At 37.8% G+C, this 23,119-nt stretch overlaps 1 protein-coding gene across 1 annotated transcript in view; it reads left to right on the top strand.

Annotated features, from left to right (window-relative positions):
• LOC118895881 (putative tripartite motif-containing protein 75) overlaps window positions 1-21,664 on the top strand; it is a 293,235-nt gene extending 271,571 nt beyond the window's left edge. The window contains exon 5 of the mRNA XM_036853447.1: window positions 21,621-21,664. The gene's annotated coding sequence lies outside the window, so the exon portion shown is untranslated. The remainder of the gene's footprint in view (window positions 1-21,620) is intronic.
• The last annotated feature ends 1,455 nt before the right edge of the window (window positions 21,665-23,119 follow it).

The following is a 23,119-nucleotide window of genomic DNA, read 5'->3' as shown; positions in this document are numbered from 1 at the left end:
CCCTGCATTGGCAGGCAGATTCTCAACCACTGCGGCCACCAGGGAAGCCCCTGTTCCTTTAATGTATAGAAAATAGCTCAGAAAAGAGGCAGAGGACCAAATCTCCTAACTTTTGTGAAGTATAACATTATTCTGAAGTGGCTAGTCGATTCAGACTGCTCTTAAACATTCATAGACCACAGACATGGGGCAAAACTATATGTTAATTTAGGGAGCGGTGGAGCGGTGAGTCTTTATTTACAATCCTCCTCCTAGCTCTTTACCTCTCTAGTTTCTATTGCATATCAAATGAAGGGTGTTTGGAAATGGTGGTTGACTTTCTGACTACAGTTACCTTGCAGTTGTGTTCTTTCTTTCAAAGACAAGGGAGGCAGCAAAGCAGAAAAAAGAAAGCGTTCCCAGGTAGGCACAGGCAGTTAGGGCAGCACAATTGGAAACAAACCACACTTGGAACATTTGCCATCAAGCTGTGTCAGCAAATAGAAAAAGAAATGCTAGCCAAATATCACCCTCAACTTCACCCTCTGTGCTTGACGGAGCTGAGTGTGGTTCTCAAGCAACGTCATCCTCAACTAAGTTCCACGTTCCTCCTCCCCTTTGTGCGTCTTTAAATGCCCTGGTTAGAAACGTCTCATTCAGCTTTTATCAAGGAGAGAGATTGAACTTTGTGGCCAAGGTGAGGATATCTGTAGTCAAGTTTCTGATGTCCAGAATAAGGTTAACAGGTAAAGTGCCTCCTTTATGGAATGCACCCTGCACAAAGCCTGTTCTTGTGTGTGTGTGTGTGTGTGTGTGTGTGTGTAAATCTTGCAAGGCATCACCACTGTATATAATTCACACATTAAAACTGCTGATAGAAGCAAACCCAGTCAGGAAAATAATCTTTTTGGTAGCACTGTTACGTAATGAAAAGAACAATAATACATTCTAGTTTTTTCCACTTGGTTTATTGCTTTCGTCACAATCCTGCTCCAGTACACTTTATCTCCTTCTCCTTTTCATTCCAATAAACTTTCTTTATCTGCTCCTATGTATTCTGTTATCTCTTTTCTACCTCTATGCTTCTAAGTACTCCTTTCATTTATTTGGAGTTAGTTTTCCTTTTTCCTTTAAAACTCTATCTCAGGAACTGCCACAGGATTCTGGGTGGCTGTTATTGACCTGCTAACATTGTTATTGATCTGAAGTCTGAATTATAATTTCAATTACATTGCTGAAGATTTACCTACTAATTGACTTGGGATATGAATTCATTCCTCAGGTGAAAGAAACATGGCTGGTGAAAAGCCTCTAATGGGGGGGAGAAAAGCAAACAAAACAACATGGAATTCTTATTTGTTCATTTCTAGAGCAGTGTAGGAGAGATATGTAAATAATGGAGCTACTTATATCAGCTGTCACTCTGCTTTAACCGAGAAGTAACTTTGCAGCTCCTTTAAATAATTCTGCTTGGCATCTATTTGGATGGTTGATAATTGTAAAACATTTCAGTGTCAAGACCTTTACATTTTAATGCTATTTTTCATTTTAATGGGGTTGGAATCTTTGAGAACAGTCCTGATGGAAATCTACAACTGACCCTGAATCCACTGTTACATTATACAGTTAAAGGAAAAGGCAACTATTTTGTCTCTGAAAATACATAATCATGTGCCCAACCAATTTTTAATTGAGAATGAAAGAAAAATAACTTTAATGTTTTGGAACTGATTAGACATATTTCCCACTGGAGATAGGATTTTCCCAAATTAAAAACACAAACATTTTGGAGTATTTAAAATAAGTTTGTTGTTGTTTTGCTATTTGTTGACACATGTATCAATATTTTGCTTTTCTGGAAAATGTCCTCTGCTCTAGGCTATGTGATTCCTTCCAAAATTTTCTTTTAGTTTAGTAAATGTTTTTATTGAGCTGATTGGTCCTGTGTTTGAGAAAATATGTTTTTATGGTTTTATGAAAAAAACCAATTCATTTCCCTTCTCCTTGTCTTTTATATTTTTGACTACACTTTAAAAACCCAAAACATATGAAGCTAGCTCACTGAATATGTATTTAGAGATGATGGAATGTAAAAATTTAATATTTAATTCTTTTCATTGATGCACCATATTAAAAAACTTTGTAAATAGTTTTTGTTTTCTTTTGTTTCCATCATACAATTGGATATTACAAAAATTGATACACTTTGTAAATCATTTCGTTTTCTTTTGTTTTCATTCTACACTTATGTATTATAAAAAATTGATACTGTGCCTGTATGAGGAAAAAAAACCCTCTTTTCATTTTCAGGACCAGGAGGCCTGGTTTAATTTATTTTTCAATGTGCACGATACAAAAAAGAACAATTCTGTCTCTTTGAAAGTCTTGCTGTGGAGCTGATGTTATGACTTTAGAAATGCACAATCTTTAGTGTAAAGAATGCATATAAATTGTAACCTCGTACAACTGGTTAGTGAGATTCCAGCCACAGCTCTGCACATTCTGGCATCATTTCACTTATCTGGGTCGCGTTTTCCTCACTGGTAGAACTGGAAGCCATACTGGCCTTAATTTGCAGGGTTTTGAATATAAAGTAATCGATGAAAAATATTTTGCAGTATGTAGCTCTTTCCCAAGGCAGGAATTGAGATTGCCTTTAACTTTGCATATCTTCACATGATAGCTCTTCTGTGACCTGGGAAGCCCATGTGATGCAGTTGAAAATAAATTAAAACTGTCTGGTAACCCAGACACAAAAGTGCTTACTCTAGCTATCTCACTCACTTGTTAGTGATGCTGGCAGTTTATTTCACTTCTCCGTCAGTGGTTTCAAATATACTGTCAAGATAAGGAGATTGACTTGTCTTACAGTACTACTGTGAAGAATAACCAATAAAAGAGACTTCCTCTATTTAGAAAAATCAGGAAAGACATCATAAATGCTACACAACAGTGCTATAATTCTACCTTCCCATCATAGCCTCTGGGATTAATATATTCATGAATACAAAATAATGCACTGACTTTAGTACAGAGTAAGCAAATGTCATTTTCCTGCCCATTCATGCCATAAAAATGCTCTTACTTCCTGAAATAGTTCATTCAGATTTTCAAGAGTTGATAACAGTTGCATTTCACTGTACATGTGCAATTCCATTGCTTAACATTTTCATAAACCTAGAGAATTCACAAGCTTGTAGTTCCTAGTTTTTCACTGTTATTGGAACAAAACCAAAAGCACAGCTAAATGATGTTTAGAAAACATTCCTGGAAATGCCCTCTGATCATGGGGAGAAAAATAAAATCTTACATGGTCAAGCCACTTTATTTGAAATACTTCACTTATCTTATATGGGAGTACCAATCTGCAATACCATGAGGTAAGTGGAAAGTCGAAGAGATGCACAACTCTGTCTTCTAAATCTCCAGAAGGACCAGGTGAGATGGAGGATAGGATAGGACTCCTATTGGAGTTCTTGGGTGTGTTTGAATGACAAAGTGCTGTGTTCTTATCCTGCATCTACCTTGAAGTAGAACTCAGCAACTTGCCTAATCCTCTTCCAGCATGGCCCTGCCCACACCAGACAAAATTCCACTGCTCATTAGCAAGCTAATTAAGTTTTACCTATGGTTTAATGCGGAATATGGAGGGTGTTTAAATTGGATACCACAAGGCAAACTTCACAGAAGTTCCCATTGGATGTCCTCCCCTCCCCAGTTCTCTCTCACTCTGCGCTGCTCCACCATTTTCCTCTCCTTCTCCCACAGCTCCTCAGTACCCCCAAGTAAAGCTGCATTTTCCAAACAGTTTCCACATAGCCAACCGAGTCATTGCTGCCTGCCCTGTTTAGCCAAACAGAAGCCCCAGATGTCCCAACGTTGTCTTTGGAAAGCAGGTCAATGCCTAGAGAAGCCTGCCCCGGGGAGCTGTCAACTGCCCTGACCACAGCCTGGCAAGTCCTGCCTCTGGGAGGCTCAGGAGGGAGCACAGAAAGTCCCCAAGTAAAAGAAAGTGTTTCTCCTGTAACTCATTGCCAATCAAAAAGTATTTATTAAGAACGTACTGTTGGAGAACAGACGCTAAGTCAGGCATTTGAGTATGGCAAAATAACAACCAGTAACAATATAGCAAAACCAGAAACAGGGCTGGTGCCCATATAGAGGTAGCCATTTGGTAGGAAAGATAGTAACCAACCAAAAGGAGACGCAGATGTATGTACAATCATAATGGTGATAGGAATGAAGATGGAGAAGATCACACTGTGCTATTAGCACATAAAATTGACCTGGCCAGGGATGGCAGGGGGAGTCTTCTCTAAGAAGCTTAGACACGAGGGAAGAGTAAGATTTAAGTAAGCAAAGGAAGGGGTAAGTGGTGAGTTGTTTGAGACAGTGAGGACAGCACAGGCAAAGGAGAAACACGATATTCAATGAAAGGAGGTGAGTGTGGCTGGAAAGGGCGCAGGAGGGTGGCATGAGATGAGCTAGGGAGAAGCAGGGGCTGGTCTTAGCAGGTCCTTGTGGGCCAAGTCAAGGGCTTTGGTCTTTAAGTCCTTTGAAGGTTGTTAAACTGGAAGGGGGCATGGAGAAAAGGGATGCCACACACCATATTTATATTTGGATGCAATAGCTCTGAATAGAGTTAGAGAATGAATTGAAGTGGGCAGGGGTGGGCAAGTGGATATGGCCAAGTAACTGGAAAGCTGTGGCAGTGGTCCAGTGCAGACAACAGGGTCTGGCCCCAGAGGGTGGTAGCTGAGATAGAAGGAAGTGAATGCATGTGAGCATTAACTTGGGTTTGATAAGGAAAGTGAGGAAGGGAAGTCTTAGAGTAACTGATGGATTTGAGGCTTGCGTTAAGAGGACGAAGGCAGGTGGCATGTGTGTTAGATGGAGATACTACCGGAAATAGGTCACTTGGGAGGGGAGGCCAGGATGGCTTTTTTAATGGGCTGATCCAGAGATGCATTTGAGAAAAGCATGTGGAGATTGGCTGTATGAGTCTGGAGTTCAGAGCAGAAATCTAAGTTGGACATAAAATTTGGGGTCATTTCCATATAGTTGTTTTGTTGTTACCATTGTTGTTAATTAAAAAAAAAAAAGATTTACTGAGATATAGTCCACATGCCATAAAATTCACCCATATAAGGTGTATAATTCAGCGGTTTTTAATGTATTGCTGATACGAGCAACCGTCACCACTGCAGGGCAAGACCATGGGCTTATTTAAGGTGATGTTTATAAATTTATAGTGGAATCAATCAACAATCGGATATTTATTGTTGCCTCTTCTGGCAGTTTCCCAAAAGTCTTTAAAAATGGGTTACTTTCCTTCCATCACGGTTCATAGCCTTGAGCATGAGGTTTGTACCTTATTAGTGGTTTTAAGATAACAGGGAATGAAAGTTGGTATATCAAGAAGATCCACTCAGTGGTAGGTTAATCACACCAGAGACAGCTAGTAGCTAAAATCACAACTTTTTGTGTTATTGGACCTCACTTTTCCTACTCTACTTCTGCCTTATCCACTACCACTCATTTGCTTATTTATTGATTCAGAAATGTTTGTTTAGTGCCTACATGTGCCAGGCTCTCTATTACTTCAGACATTACCTTTTCCTCCCCAGCCCTGCCTCAATTCTTCTCACACTAGCCTTCTCCTTTTCCTTTATACTCTCTATTTTTCTCTTTGTTTTTGTATCTCAGGATGGAAGGTAGGAGTTATCAATATTTTCCCAGACTCTCATAGCTTTCATCCATGGACAGAGGAATATGTCAAGCCTTGAGGTGACAACCGTTACGACACACAACTGAGGTGTCTGTGAAGCCTGTGTTTCTGTGATACCCATACAGACCTGGGATTATGCAGAATATGTCACATTTGAATGGTTTATTTATATATTCTCCTTACTAGACTGCTAGTTTTTATGATAATTTCTGTATTTTATTAACCACAGTTGTTTATATAATAAATATTTATTGAACTACTATGCACAGGAGGGGATGAGGGAGGATAGAGTATTTAGAAGAAATGATCTTTTACAAGGAGCTCAGAGTTCCACAGAGTAGATACACAGGTGTACATACATGAACATGATGTGACATAAGGCCATAGTATAAGTATGCAGGAGAAAAGAGTAACACAGAAGAGTTTGGGTTAGTCAGGAAATGCTTTTTGGTAACAGTTAAATTCAAAATAGATTTTGAATGGTGAATTGTTTACCAGGGACTAAGAAGATGGGGCCAAGTGAGAGAGACTTGTACCTTATAAGCGGATGGAACTATTAGAACTGCTAAGGCCTGAAAAGTATGGAAAGATTGACTTGAGAAAAAGCAGAAAACATAGGCAGAAGCCAGATTGCAAAAGGCCTTTGATCCATGCTAAGTGTTTGGGCTTTGCTAGGCTATAGAAAATGGATAAAGAGCTTCAAGGAGTTGGAATGTCATAATCTTAGTTGTCTTTTGGCAGAGTCATTCTGGTGGCAATGTGGAAGACTGCCTAGAAAGACCGAAACTCAAAAGAAGAGGATCAGTTAAGAGTTTAGACAAGTGATAAAGAAGTCCAGAACTAGGTTGTGGGAGTGTGAATGCTAGTCTTCAAAGCCAAATGTTCTGGGGGTTTGTCTTTCCAGATCCCCAGGCTAGGGAGCCCAATGTGGGAGAACCTCTGCATTGTAATTATTCTCTAGTTTGTGGGTCACCCACTCAGGGGTATGGGACTTGATAATGTCGTGATTCTTCCCCTCCTACTAGACTCATTGTGGTTTCTTCTTTATGTCTTTAGTTGTAGATCTTTTCTGGTAGGTTCTGGTCTTTTTCATTGATGGTTGTTCTGCAGATAATTGTGATTTTGGTGTGCTCATGAGAGGAGGTGAGCTCAGGGTCTTTCTACTCTGCCATCTTGGCCACTCTCCAATGACGATTCTGAGCACTAAGTGAGGAATAGGTTTGGGGAGAGTAAAAGACCAGTTTTATATCTGTTAATTTGGAAGGGCCTCTGGAACATCTGGGTGGAGATACAAAATAAGCAAATTTACAGAGCTTAGGAAAGAGGTCTGTGTGAGTAGTAAAGAATTGTAATTTGTTAGCCTAAGAATGGTAATCAAAATCATGAGAGCCAATGAGGTTGCTAGGAAGAGGTAAGAGTGAAAAAAGAAGAGAATGTAACATGGAAACCTGAAAAATACTGGTATTGGATGGTCTGGTAGAAGAATAAGATACCTATAACACTGTAAAGGGGCTAGTGAGGTAGCAGAGAACTAGGAAAAGCCAGTGAAGGTGACAGATTAGAGGAAATTGGTGATAAATGTGAAAAATAGGTAACGTAGGAATTTAGTCTTGTCCATTGGTCTGATAGTTAGCATATCTATCCTAAATGTCTTTTTTTAGAACAATTCCAAAGGTAGGCATGAGGAAATAGATTGGTGAGAAAAATCTATCAGTAATCAGATGTTACTGGGTTGAGGGATAAACAGAAAATGAGGAAAATAACAAATGGAGTGTAGACATTTTTAATCATAGCACAGCCTAGATGATGAAAGGGTAAGAATATTCACTGTCCTAGGGGAAGGGCTCATTAGGCTTTTTTCTTTTAAATACTCCGAGGGCAACAGGTGGAGGTAGGAGGTTTTCTGCTGTGTGTTCCACGTGCTACTACTGTCAATGGTGAATGACTATTACCAAAAGGAAGCTCTTCTAATAATTAGCAGTTTTATAACAGGAATGTCCTTCTTAATAAAGAAAGAAATTCATTACCTAAGATACGTTAAGAAGATGCTGAATAGCCTCTTATCAGAACACTGGAGAGGCAGGTGCTGCATCATTTAAGGGTTTGAGAGAGTCTTCTTAACATGAGGGTCCATTAAATTATTACCATTTGTTTATAAAGGCTGACAATTGTAATGCGAATTAAATTAAAACTCTAGATTTCAGTTCTCTTGACTTGCTTTATAATTCTCTTCTTGTCTATGTGCTCTCTTTTCTCGTGAAAGCTTAGCTTGTGTTTCCAAGAAACTCTTTCTCTTTAGACTTTGTCCCATTTTTTACAAAGCCTACCCAGTTGACTGGAATTGTCTCTCGTCTCATCCGTATCAGCTTTCTGTCCTTCTTGATGCCTGTCCTTCCTCAGACTAGTCTTCATCTGGTTCCTGTCACATGAGTTACTCAGCCCACTATGTCCTGGCATGGGACAGGTCCACAGGTCAATGATGCAGCCACTGCTTGTCAGAATGTCAGCAAACACACAAGTGCTTTTAGATGAGTCATTTGCTAATTTCTTTAGCAACAGCCATCCTAAATCAGCAACCTCTAAGTCCATGCAAAAGTTAACAAATGAAGAAAAGATGGACTTTGCAAACCAAGAGCAAATAGAGAAAGGCGATTATTTTATATGCTGAACACCTTGTTCTTTAGATATGGTTTCATATGAGGGAAAAACCCAAATTCAAATAAATAAAAAAATGATAATGTGGAGGGTACAACAACGAGGATTTGATTACTATTTTCTCCCTATTTATATGAATTCATTGATTGATCAGTGATAGTCCTGAACTTTATCTACTCCTGTTTTATGTGCATTCATAAATGGAATTTTTATGAATTCTGTTCATACTTCTTAAGCTGGAACCATTTTAGGTAAGTGTTTTTCAGATAATTGAGGGCTTGCATTTTTGAGTATAAACACTGCTTTATCTTTCTGAAATAGACTATACCTTACATTTCTTTCTTAAAATGAAAATGCTAAATATAAATCTGACATTTTGCTGATTCAGAATTAACATTATATGATCAACTGATATACTCATCTCATGGAACGACTCAGCCCGTTTTGGAGCCCCGACCAGCTATCAAAGACCAGGCTGGGCTCTGAGGCTGTAGCGTGGAGGGCTTGCTTGCCCTTGATGGCTACAGTTGGCTCTGATTTCAGACTTTGCGTTTTAGACTACCTTACCATCAGGCTCCTGGTTTTAGCTGTTTTTGAGAGTGGACTCGCCTCTAAGCAACACCTTCCTTCACCTCTAATATTTGGGTAGATTTTATGTATACATAATAAAAATGAATACATAAATTAAGTCTATAAGTTCAATGCAAATCTGCCGTGAGTGTCCTAAAGGGGCTCTCCTTTGAGTAACTGCATAATTCTAAGCCCAAATGTGTCATCAGTTTTAGGTGCTGAGAGGCCACGCATACGTATAAAAAATAGAAACTAGAAACATTGTTTCTACTAAATTAAAATAGAAACAGATTGTTCAAGGGAGCACAAACCGTAATTGATCATGTAGTTGCCATTGCTTTTTGCTTTCATTAAGATTGTGGATGTATAATCAATATTTATTGAATAATAATCTTTGGTTTTACACTCAAAACTTTAGATTTTTTAGCATTCTTCCATTTACTGGGTACAACTTGACTGACGTAACTGAGATAGAGAAAATTGTATTCATAGAATTCGGGGGAGGTTGGGTTTGCAAAGATAATAAATAGCTCCCTGAGACTAAGTGGTGTTATAATTCCCAAGCAGTTGTGGACATTGGGGAGGGTGATGGGGAGGGAGTGTGGGCTTTGGAATATAACCAGGCATAAAGGGAGGTGAGGACGCAGTAAACTTACCACGCTGCTAACATTGTGTGGTCAAATATTTCGTGGAAACAAGGATGGGGCTGAGCTTCATTTCTGAGATAGAACCTGAGGAAATAAGGTTAGGAATTTGCAGAAGTCACAAGGATGATATTTCTGGACTTTCCAGGCCAAAATATTGGCTAATTAATCCAAATTTACTTAAATTTTTAAGGGGAAGAGAGCCTCAAATGATTATTAAGTTACATTTAAAGAAGAGTTAGTGCAAAAGTGAAAGACAAAACAGAACTTTTGTTCATGAACTTGCAAATGGTTTTTAACTGCAAGTATGCATAAATTGGTAGCTACCACATGGGTTGGTGTTTCTGTCATTTTTCTCTCTATAATGTAAACATATGGTTTTTTTGTTTGGTTTTTTGTTTTCCTATTACTCCTATTAGATTAAATTGGTAATTCTGGGGAGGGATCTACTAGGTTTTCCATTCTTGCAACTCCTCACAGAGTCTAGTAGAAGGGTAGTTAATTAATGTCGTTGATTGTTCCACTAACTGAATGACAGCAATAGTAGGTTTCTGTTAGCCTGAGTGAACCCAAATATGGAAAGAACAACAGCATTGACAAGAGAATTTGAAAGATAGATAAAGGAATAGGTAGAAAAGAAATGGTATTGGATACTCTAGATCTCCACAATGGAATTACCTAAATATTAAGGTAAATATCTTGATTTTGACCCACATTATGATATGTCATTAAGGTTTCAATAAGTAATGTATGTCATCCATCAAACAAAAAACAAAATTAAACAAAATCCAAAATTCTATGGCTTAAATAAATGAAAAAAAGGAGGCATTTTAGTAAGAGGCAAGCTTAGGTATGGTCTGGTGGGATATAAATGGAAACAGCCTGTGTTTCTCAAAGTATGATTCTCAGACCACCTGTATTATAATCAAGTGATGCACTTGTTAAAATGCAGATGTATGAGAGAGAATTTCTGCAGAGAGCGTTCAAAAATCTGCATTTTTAATCTGTACCCCCAAATTATTCTGATGTACTCAAGTTTGAAACCTGGAGTACAGATTTCAGTATGGTGTCAGAGTTGATGGATATGACTGATATTATAGGGTAGGGGGAAAATGACAAGGGAGTATTTGCTGGGAACCAGATAGGCAGGATTGTGAGGCAGTGAAATGGGCTTTATAAGTAAAACAGACCAGGATTTGACTACACGATGCCTTGAGGAAGACATTTAATTTTCCCAATTCTCTGTCTTCCTTCCTGGAAAATGCATGGAAGAGTACCCCTGTAGGAGGACTGTGGTCATGAAAAGAGATAGTTTGTTTAAAGAGGCTGACACATCCAGGGTCCTGATAAGTCAGTGCTATGATTGGGCCTTGTGAAAGGAGATTTTACTGTGCTTAAATTTTGTAACCCCAGGTCCCAGAAAACTGCTGAGAAGCAGGAAAATGGCACATTTGAAGAAAATATTTTGTAAACAGGTCCCCTAACCCAATCCAATCATCATCAATGCCACATACATGGAGGACAAATTAGAAATTCATGGCCTCAGAGAGAAGGAAATGAAACCTGTTGCAGGAACATGGTAGAATAATGCTAACTTGCTACTGCCTTGCACCAGGACATGATTACAAATGAAATGTGTAACTTCCTGAAGAGCAAAAAAAAATCCTTGTGACTAAATTTGATGGGCTAGAAAAGATAAATGCTGCAGATAACAAAGAAACTAAAATTATAGCTCCAAGGAAGCAAGAGAGGAACATCAAATTTTTGTTGTGTGTGTGATTAAATCTCAGAGGAGCATGACGAGAAGACCTGAAGTGAGAAGAAGAGAAATGGTAGGTAAAATGTATAAATCTTCAGTGTCCTGTTAGCAAATTGGAACAGTTCTGTGTTTGTCTCTATGAGGAAATCACATTTCCAGGCATTAGGCCCTGGTGAAGACAGATTACAGGTTATGGTTGAGGTAAAACATTAATGAAAAGGACTTTCTTAAAAATGGAGCATATTTAGTCATTTTTCTTCTCAAATTTTAAAAATGAGCATTTGGACATTTGAAGGATTGTCAGAGGTAGATCTTAATTTTTCCAGTGTTTTTCTTTTAATCGAGCGGAAAGGGGGAGCAAGGGGGAGGTATTGTCTTCCTAGACAATGTGAGTAATTATTTGTAGTTTATTGTGTGGTTGTAGCTCCTGTGTTCAACTACTAGAAAGAGAATATTCTGGTATTTACATTATTGGCTTCAGGCAATTAGCAAAGAAAGTAAGGCTTCCTTATAAATCAGTTCATGTAGTTTTTATCCCCAGCTTTTTAGAGTTAAAATTGACATATGACCTTGTATAAGTATGTGTATATACATTCATATGTTGCAAAATGATAACCACCTAGCCTTAGTTAACACCTCCCTCATGTCACATAATTAATATTTCTTTCTTTTTGTGGTGAGAACATTTAAGAACTGCTGTCTTAGTTCCTTTCAAGTATATGATACAGTATTATCAACTATAATAACCATACTGTATATTATTAGATCCTCAGAACTTATTCCTCATATAACTGGAAGTTTGAAATCTTTGACCACCACATTCCTATTTCCTCTAAGCCTCCAGTCCTAGGTAATCACCATTCTACTCTGTTTCTATGAATTTGTCTTCTTTATATGTTATATGTAAGTGAGATCATACAGTATTTGTCTTTCTCCGTCTGACTTATTTTACTTAGCATGATGCCCTCATGGTTCATCCATGGTCCACCCATGTTCTCTCAGATGGCAGGATTTCCTTCTTACTCATGGCTGCATAATATTCCATTGTATATATCTACCTCATCTTTATCCATTCACCTGTTGACAGACACTTGGATTGTTTCCATATCTTGGCTATTCTGAATAATATTGCATTGAATGTGGGCATGCAGATATCTCTTTGAAATACTGATTTCATTTCCTTTGGATATATATAGAGAGAAGTTGGATTGCTGATTCATACAGTAGTTCTATTTTTAATTTTTTTGAGGGACATTTATACTATTTTCCATAATGGCTGTATCAATTTACATTCCCACTAACAGGGGACAAGGATTCCTTTTTCTCCATATTCTCCCCAACACTTTTTACTGCTTGTCTTTTTGATAATAGCCATTCTAACAGGTGTGAGGTAATATCTCATTGCCATTTTGATTTGAATTTTCCTGATGATTAGTGATGTCAAGCACCTTTTTGTGTACCTTTTGGTCATCTGTATGTCTTCTTTGAAAAATATCTATTTAGTTATTCTGCCCATATTTTAATTGGGTTGTTTGTTTTTCATTTATTAAGTTGTATGAGTTCTTTATACATTTTGGATATTAACACCTTGTCAGATGTAGGATTTGTAAATATTTTCTCCTGTTCCATAGGTTGCCTTGTCATTTTGTTGATTGCTCCTTTTGATATACAGAAGCTTTTTAGTTTGATGTAGTCCCACTTGTTTAATTTTGCCTTCATTACTTTTGCTTTTGATGTCAAATCCAAAAAATAATTACCAAGGAGCTTATTTCTTTTTCCTCCGATTTTATTGAGATATAATTCACACACAGTACTGTAAAAGTTTAAGGTGTAAACTTAATGATTTGACTTATATATCATGATGAGTTGACTTATATATCATGAAATGATGACCACAATAAGTTTAGTGAACATCCGTCATCTCATATAGATACAGACTAAAGAAATAGAAAAAAATTTTTCCGTGTAATGAGAAGTCTTAGGACATACTCTCTTAACAACTTTCATATTTTTAATATACATCAGTGTTAATTATATTGATCATGTTGTACGTTACATCCCTAGTACTTATTTATCTTAAACTGGAAGTTTGTACCTTTGGACCACCTTCACCTAATTTTCCCTCTCCACACCCCCTGCCTCTGATAACTACAAACATGATCTCTTTTTCTATTAGTTTGTTTGTTTTTGAAATATAATTGACTTACAAGACTACGTTCCTGTCACTCAGCATAGTAATTCTGTATTTCTATACATTTCAAAACGATCACCATGAAAAGTCATTACAATGTCACCATAAAAGATATTGCATAGTTATCGACTATATTCTCCACACTGTACATTTTGTACCAGTGACTCATTTATTTTACAACCAGAAGTTTGTAGTTCAATTTTTCCCACCTCTTTCTTTGCTCTCCCCACTCCTCTCCCTTCTGGCAACCACCTGTTTTTTTCTCCATATCTACAACTCTGCTTCTGTTTTGTTATATTTGTTAATTTGTTTTATTTTTTAGTGTCCACATATAAGTGAAATAATACACTATTTATATTTCTCTATTTGACATATTTCACTTAGCACAATACCCTCTAGCTCCATCCATGTTGTCATAAATAGCAAGATTTCATTCTTTTTATGGCTGAGTAATATTCCATTGTGTATATATATATATATATATATATACCACATCTTCTTTATCCATTCCTCTATGGTGGGCACTTAAGTTGCTTCCATGTCTTGGCTATTGTAAATGCTGCTGCAATGGACATAGGGGTGCTTATATATTTTCTAATTAGTGTTTTTGTGTTCTTCAGATAAATACCAAGGGGTGGAATTGTTGGATCTTATGGTAGTTCCTATTTTTAATTATTTGAGGAATCTCTGTGCTGTTTTCCATGGTGACTGCACCAATTTACATCCCATTAACAGTCCACAAGCATTCCCTCTTCTCCACAGCCTTAACAAAACTTGTTATTTGTTGTCTTTTTGATAATAGCCGTTCTGACAGGAGTGAAGTGACATCTCATTGTGGTTTTGACTTGCATTTCCCTGATGATTGTGATACTGAGCATCTTTGTGCCTGTTGGCCATCTGTATGTCTTCTTTGGAAAACTGCCTATTCTGGTCTCTGCCCTTTTAAAGATTGGGTTGTTTCTTTTTTGATGCTGAGTTGTGTGAGTTCACTGTATATTTTGGATATTAACCCCTTATCAGATATATGTTTTGCAAATATTTTCTCCCATTCAGTAGGTGGCCTTTTCATTTTGTTGATAGTTTCCTTCACTGTACAAAAACTTTTTAGCTTGATGTAGTCACATTTGTTTATCTTTGTTTTTGTTTGCATTGCCTGAGGAGACATATCCAAAAAATATTACTAAGACTGTTGTCAAAGAGCATACAGCCTATGTTTTCTTCTAGGATTTTTATGGCTTTAGGTCTTATATTTAAGTCTTCAATCCATTTTGGATTTATTTTTGTGCATGTGTGAGTAAGTAGTCCAGTTCGATTCTTTTACATGTAGCTGTTATATTTTCCCAACACCATTTACAGAGGAGGCTGTCTTTTCCTGACTGTATGTTCTTGCCTCCTTTGTCATAGATTAATTGCCACTTAAGTGTGGGCTAATTTCTGGGCTCTCTATTCTGATCTGCTGATCTATGTGTCTGATTTTGTGCCAATATCATACTGTTTTGATGACTGTAGCTTTTTAGTATAGTCTAAAGTAAGGGTTATGATTCCTCTAGTTCTGTTCTTCTTTCTCAAGATTGTTTGGCTATTTGAGGTCTTCTGTGTTTCGATACAAATTTTAGAATTATTTGTTCTAATTCTGTGAAAAATGCCATTGGTATTTTGATAGGGATTGCATTGAATCTGTAGTTTGCCTTGGGTAGTATGGTCATTAACTCATTAACAATATTAATTCTTCCAAACCATGAGGATGGTATATCTTTTCATCTGTTTGTGTCATCTTCAATTTCTTTTATCAGTATCTTATAGTTTTCCAAGTATAAGTATTTTATCTCCTTAGTTAAATTTATTCCTAAGTGTTTTATTCTTTTTGATGCAATCATAATTGGGATGGTTGTCTTAACTTCTCTTTCTGATACTTCTTTGTTAGTGTATAGAAAGATAACAGATTTCCATATATCAATTTTGCATCCTGAAACATTTCCAAATTCATTTATGAGTTCTGGTACTTTCTGGTGGCATCTTTAGGATTTTCTATGTATAGTATCATGTCATCTGCAAACAGTGACAGTTTTACTTCTTCCTTTCCAATTTAGACTCCTTTTATTACTTTTTCTTATCTGACGGCTGTGGCTAAGACTTCCAAAAGTATGTTGAATAAAAGTGGTGAGAGTGGACATCCTTGTCTTGTTCCTGATCTTAGAGGAAATGATTTCAAGTTTTCACTGTTGAGTATGATGTTAGCTGTGGGCTTGTCATATGTGCTACTTATTATGTTAATGTATGTTTCATTTGTTCCCACTGCATTTTTTAAATCATAATTAGATGTGGTATTCTGTTAAAATCTTTTTCTACATCTCTCAAGGTGATCATCTGATTTTTGTTCTGAAGAACAATTGAAAATTTTAATGTGGTATATCACATTGATTGATTTGCAGATATTGAACCATCCTTGAATCACTGGGATAAATCCCACTTGATCCATTGTTTGATCCTTTTAATGTATTCTTGAATTTGGCTTGCTAATATTTTGTTGAGGATGTTTGCATCTATGTTCATCAGGGATTGGGCCTGTAGTTGTGTGTGTGTGTGATATCTCTGTCTGGTTTGGTATAAGGGTGTCTGGTTTGGTATCAGGGTGATGCTGGCCTCATAGTATGAGTTTGAAAGCATTCCTTCCTCTGCAATTTTTTGGATTAGTTTGAGAAGGATAAGTGTTAACTCTTCGCTAGATGTTTGGTAGAATTCACCTGTGAAAGAATCTGGTCATGAAATTTTGTTAGGATTATTCTTTAATAACTGATTCAATTTTATTACTGATAATTCATCTGTTCAGGTTTCTATTGCTTCCTGTTTCAGTCTACGAAGACTGTACATTTACAGGAATTTGTCGATTTCTTCTAAGTTGTCCATTTTATTGGTGTATAATTGTTCATAGTAATCTCTTATTGATCCTTTGTATTTCTGTGCAGTCAGTTTTAACTATTCCTTTTTAATTTCTGATTTGATTTATTTGGGCCCTCTTTTTCTTGATCAGTCTGACTAAAGATTTATTGATTTTGTTTTTTGCAGAGAACCAGCTCTTAGTCTCATTGACCTTTTCTATTGTATTTTTCAGCCTCTATTTCATTTATGTCTGCTCTATCTTAATTATTTCTTTCCTTCCACTAACTACGGGTTTTGTTTGTCTTCATTTTTCTAGTTTCTTCAGGTATAAGGTTAGATTGTTTATTTAAGATTTTTCTGTTTCCTAAGGTAGGCTTGTATTGCTATAAACTTCCCTCTTAGAACTGCTTTTGCTGCATCCCCTAGATTCAGGATCATTGCATTTTCATTTTCATTCATCTCCAAGTTTTTTTCATTGCTTCTTTTATTCCTTCAGTCACAATTAATTGCTTAACAGCATATTATTTATCCTTTACATGTTTTGAGTTTGTTGCAGTTTATTTTTTTCTTGTAGTTGATATCTGGTATAATAGCATTGTGGTTGGAAAAGAAGCTTGATATGAGCTCATTTTTTTTTAACATCTTTATTGGAGTATAATTGCTTTACAATGGTGTGTTAGTTTCTGCTTTAACAAAGTGAATCAGCTATACATATACATATGTTCCCATATCTCCTCCCTCTTGTGTCTCCCTCCCACCCTCCCTATCCCACCCCTCTAGGTGGTCACAAAGCACCGAGCTGATCTCCCTGTGCTATGCAGCTGCTTCCCACTAGCTATCTGTTTTACATTTGGTAGTGTATATATGCCAATTCTTAATTAGCATTAGCTGATTATCCAGGTAAATGAACTTTGCTCTCTTTCATTCTCTGTTTCTGGCAGGTTTACAGATCAAAGACAAGTAGGTTAAAGCAACATTTACAAGTTAAACATTTTTGTCACCTCAATCACTCATTTCACAAATAATAAAAGTTACTACCATTTATTGGTTAACCATGTGTCAGTCTTTGAGTGAGGACTCAACCCACATTAGCACACATTTAATCTTCACAGCAAGTCTATGAGTTAGACATAATCCTAGTTTTATAGATGTGAAAACTGAGATTTATAGAGGCTGAGATCATATAGCTACTTAGTGGCAGAGTTATGTGACTCCAAAATCCGTGCTTGTAAACTTATACTCTTCTATGAATTTAATGAACACTACTCTGCTGACCTCTAAGAGGACATCAACTATTTGGGGCACAGGCTTAAACTAATCATTAAAGCTATGTTTGAGTTTGTATCTTGATCTTATTTGCTCATTTTATCTTTGATTTTTTTTTTATCTTATAAGGAGAAAAAAGTTAAGAGTAAAGATTAGGCTTATATTAATCAAATCTCATCCTAATACAGCCGTGACCACAACCTCAGGCAAACCTACCAGACTTCCACAGTTGGTTTCCCTCTCCAAAATGACCATCTTATTCATCCTCCTCTCTCTTCTCTGTTTTTTTCACGGCTCTGCCATTTCACATCCCCTGACTCAGCTCATAAGGTAGCTTCATTTTCTTTTAGGAAATCAGTACAACTGGAAACCTCTCACCTTCCTGTTATAAGCCCTACCCCGCTTACTGCACCTGAAACCTCTACTCCTTCTACAAAGGATGAACCATCTGCCCTTGTCAAGGACACCCCCATTGGAGTCCTGGATCCCAGTGACTCTTGCCTTTCAAAGATCTTCCTCCTGTGTTTATCCTCTCTCTCCCGCCCCATTGGTTTCTTCCTTTTACTGAATTGTTCCTACTTGTATATAGACATACTTTCACCTTGAAAAAGCATCCTCTCTTTAGCCCTCAATACCCTGCTCTTCATAGCAAACTTCTTGAGTGTTCTGTAGTAACTGTCTGTATTTTCTCACCATCCATTTTCTCCTCAATCCACTCCCACCAGGCATACGCAGCCTCAATCCTGTGAGACTGTGCCTGACACGATGGCCGACAAAGTCCATTTCCCAAATCCAGTCATCACTCCCACTGACACTGACTTCTCAACAGCATTGGACACAGCTGAGCACTCCCTTCTTTTTGAAACATTTTCTCCTCTTAGCTTCCATGACATTTCGTTTTCTGGGTTTTTTCCTACTTGACCCTCTGTCTCTTTTAGCTTCTCCACTGGACCTATAAATGTTGAGCTGCCTTTGGGCTCTTCCATTTACACACACTTGCTTAGCCGATTTAATGGCTTTGATTGCTCTCAAAATATCTCTAGCCCAACCTTTCTCCAGGATCGACTCACCTACTTAACACGTCATTTGTCTCAGAATAAATGTCTCAAACTTTTATTTTTTTCTTCCTGTTCTTCCCCTGATCTTCTCATCTCAGTAAATAAAATCAGCATCCTCTGAGTTACTTAAGTTATTCTTGATTCACCTCTTGTCTTCTTTCTCCATATCCAGTATATCTATCAGAATGGTTCTTAGTTCTACCTCCAAAATATATTCTGCCCAATACTCTCAATCATTACCACTATCACCTTAGGCCAACATGCTGGACTACTGCTATGGGTCCCTCACTATCCCCTGCTTGTCTTCTCTACAAGTGACTTTTTGCACTCACCCACCTAAAACATTCCTCAGTACCGTCAAAGAAATCATTTTTTAAGCTGCAGAGCAGATGCACTCCTAATATAAATACTACTTTTTTTCCATGAAAGATTCAGGTGTGTATATCTTTGTAGATGCCCCATGATTACTACAGCTAATTTGCAAACTGCTCAAAAGAAACTAAGACATGAAAGAGCACAATGAACAAGTATCTGCATCTTTTATTCTTGAGGAAATAGATTTAGGTTTCAAATACCTTACATACAAATGACATTTTCACTATGATTTATTTGCCATGCAAAACTGAGAAACAAGCTGATGCTAATGGATTCCTACTTAAAGGCCAAGAGCATAGCCCACTGACTATAATGAATTTTGGTGCATTACCATGACTGTGAATAAACAAATGGCAAGCCACCACTTCTACAACTGTAAATTCCTCCCATTTCATTTTGTTTTTAAAAAATCAGGGTATCTGTCTCTTTATTTCTACTGTCTGGCCATGATTGCAAACAATTACAACCACACACATAGTTATTATTTATAAGTAAGAATTTTTATAAATACATATTTAACTTGTAGATGAGAAAAGCTGCTTGGCTTATGGGCTGAGTAGGAGGGGAAATTGAGGGTTCACACTCTACCTAGGTGTGTGCCTTCAGTTAATGCTGTTTTTTTGCTTCCTGACATGTCTTTTGATGGATGTCAAATCAATAACTCTTAATGCATAAGAGAGCACAAGAGGCTAAACACTTCTAAGGAAAAAAATATATTTGTATGAGGGTACTGGATTCTAAACATAGTAAGAAGCAGAAGCTCAGTACTGAATTTGGTTACGGGATGGAGGTTGGGTGACAGGGATTCTGAAGCTGATCCCCAGTAACAGCCTCCCTCCCTCATAGGTCTGTGGATCTAGGAGGGTCTTCAGAGGCTCCTGTCTAATTTGTGCTCCCCTCCGGCAGTGCTCACACATAAGATGGTCTAGGCATGCCTGTTTGTGCATTCTGTGGTCTTTTGCTTGTTCTCTTTCTCAGTTCTTTGATTCATCCTTTTTCCTGAATTTTCAGACCCTGGACATAACTAAATTAATGGCTTATCTCATAATTAGTCCTCTGTTTATTCAGTTTAAAGAACCAGAGGAAAGAAAGTGGGGAAAAAGTGTTAACACAGCAAACTATCAATTGACTGCCCCTCTAAAATGTATAATGAAAAGCACTTTCAAGTTTTTATTTGATTTTCTAAAATTGCATTGTGGTTTCAATTCCCTAGCAATATGACTATTAAGTGAGGAAGACCTCTGTGGCTGTCTCTTAGCAAACCAGCTAACTGGAAGGCAAATTTTTTTCAAGTAGTGTGCAAGTGTAATAGGGAAGAACAAATCTGACTCCATATTGGATCTGTTTCTTTTACTTTAACCTTTGTGTTCTATTGCTTTTGCTGCAAGGATGTTGGTTGCCTATAGCCTAAGATATACAGGATAGCCCATTCTCAACTTTATGACCTTTAAAGCTATAATACTTTTCCATTCATATAGAGATAAAAAGTTGCAGAACAGAGAATAACATCTGCCTTGTGGGAGATTTACAGGAACATTGTGACTGGACCTACCTGGACAGCTGCAAGAACAAAGGATTCTGACGCCAAGAAGTCTGCAGCAACCAACCACAACCCCTCCCCTTTTAGTATAAAACAAGCCTGAATTCTAACTCGGGGAAGATGGTTCTTTGGGACACTAGTCCACCATCTTCTCGGTCTGCTGGTTTTCTGAATAAAGTTACAATTCCTTGTCCCAACAACTCATCTCTCTCTTTTTTTTTTTAAGACAGGTTTTTGGTTTTCTTTTTAATTTATTTATTTATTTTTGCTGTGTTGGGTCTTCGTTTCTGCGCGAGGGCTTTCTCTAGTTGCAGCCAGCAGGGGCCACTCTTCATCGCGGTGCACGGGCCTCTCACTATCGTGGCCTCTCTTGTTGCAGAGCACAGGCTCCAGACACGCAGGCTCAGTAGTTGTGGCTCATGGGCCTAGTTGCTCCTCAGCATGTGGGATCTTCCCAGACCAGGGCTCGAACCCGTGTCCCCTGCATTGGCAGGCAGATTCTCAACCACTGCGCCACCAGGGAAGCCCACAACTCATCTCTTGATTTATTGGCCTGTCGTGCAGTGAGGAGTAAGAACTTGGACTTGGTAACACGGTACTTATGCTAACAGAAGAGGCATCTCGAAGCTCCGCTGATAATGATGGGCATTTAATATACAAAAGGATACATGCAATATTTATGGTTATTTTTAAATTCCTTATTAAATTATTTACTATATAGGCCTCAATAAGTATTCATTACTGGCTCCTTGATGAGGGTGGTGTGTTTTATATACACTTTTTTGGCTACTCCTCACGGTTACAATATAGGCTGACTATAGTTTAAGTTATTTTTTTAAAAGCTTCTTGGATATTTTGGTTCCAAATTCTTTCAGGGCTGACTAAGAATGCCTAAGTTGTTTTTAGGTATTTTTTTAAGAGGCAAATAATAATTTATATTATTAGTGGTTATATAGAATTTTTCTTGCCTTTCAGAATTGGAGAACTCCCTGAGGCTGGAGCGAGCATTTGGTGGCATGGTGAGACCTTTGTGCTAAATTTGCAGTTGAGCAACTAGTACCTGGGGGGATGAAAGACAATTTCAATGGTTCCTGGAATTCAGGTGTTCTTCTTGAACCCCTGTGTTATAGAAAAATGAACATGGGAGCTTCCTCTATCTCCGGTCAAGGTAAGAGGTTAGGGATGATGGTTGGGAAAAATTATTTCATTTGCATCATATTGGGGGAAAAACTAAGAACTCCTGTGATCATTTGAGAAAACTGTGTATGCAGACACTTGAACCTCTCCTTATGATATATATGCCCTCAAATCTGTAATAATATCACCATGCTTTCCTTTCTATAAACTAAACCTCTTCCCTCTGATCATTGTGAATATTTTGCTATTTATCTGTTTAGTTCTGTTAACTATTCCACCTCTGTGGTTAAAAAAATCCTCTGTTATTCTTCAAGTAAGTCACCTTATGGAGATCGGTGTGTCTTATTATAAGCAATGGTTCCCAAAAGTAGTCTGCAAGAGACTACATCAGAAATTACAGTCTTTTAATGTATGTATTTTCCCTCCCTCATATGTAGGTGTGTGTGTGTGTGTGTGTGTGTGTGTGTTCCTGGGTCTTACCTCATTTATCAGGCAATTCTTGTACAAAAGGCTGTGTGGAAAACCCCCTAACTAATGTCACATTCCAAACCCCCTCATTCGGCCTTTATAGAAAGATGTAGGAAGTCCTCATGTTATCTGTTGGGTCAGGTTTTCAGACAGTGAGGTTTTTATGTGAGTTGTGAAGAGACAGAAATTTTTATCTTAGTTTAAGAATATCACTCTTGTAGATTTTGTGTCTTTTACGGGCTTTTCCTGTAGGATTGGGGTGTTAAAATGAAAGCAAGTCTTCTCCAGCTTGTGAAGATGTGCTAAAATCAGGCCAGGGCTCAGGAGAAAGTAGGCAGGGTGTTGTATCTAGGTGGGCTTTCATCTAGGGCAGGTCTTGAGTTAGAGTGGAAACAAGCAGATTGGGTCCTTGTGGCCTTTCTGAGGTTCAGGGAGCAGAGTCCTGGCTAGTAACAAAATATTTATGTGCCTGGAGGACATCATCTTTGTTGTAAATACTGCCGGGGGAACTTGCTGGTGTGTTACTGAACCAAACTTCGATCCACTTGCCCCTGGGCAGTAAAGCCAATCTACTGACACCGGGTTGGGGTGAAGGAGAGTGCAGTATTTATTGCAGGCGCCAAGCAAGGAGTCCGGGGCAGCTAGTGCTCAAAACACCCGAATTCCACTTGGGTTTCAGCAAAGCATTTTTAAAGGCCAGGGGTGGAGGGGAGTCCTAGGGTATGTGATCAGCTCTTGCACAATTCTCTGATTGGTTGATGGTGAGGTAACGGGGTCACAGGGGTTAACATTATCAATCCTTAGGCACCAGTAGGTCTTGGGGCTCATGGTCATCAAGTAGTTAACTTCTTCCATTTGCTGGGGCTTTT

The sequence above is a fragment of the Balaenoptera musculus genome, chromosome 5, assembly GCF_009873245.2.
Source record: "Balaenoptera musculus isolate JJ_BM4_2016_0621 chromosome 5, mBalMus1.pri.v3, whole genome shotgun sequence".
Lineage (NCBI taxonomy): Eukaryota > Metazoa > Chordata > Mammalia > Artiodactyla > Balaenopteridae > Balaenoptera > Balaenoptera musculus.
The sequence above is the reverse complement of the archived record's forward strand: the minus strand, read 5'-3'. Positions and strand labels throughout refer to the sequence as shown.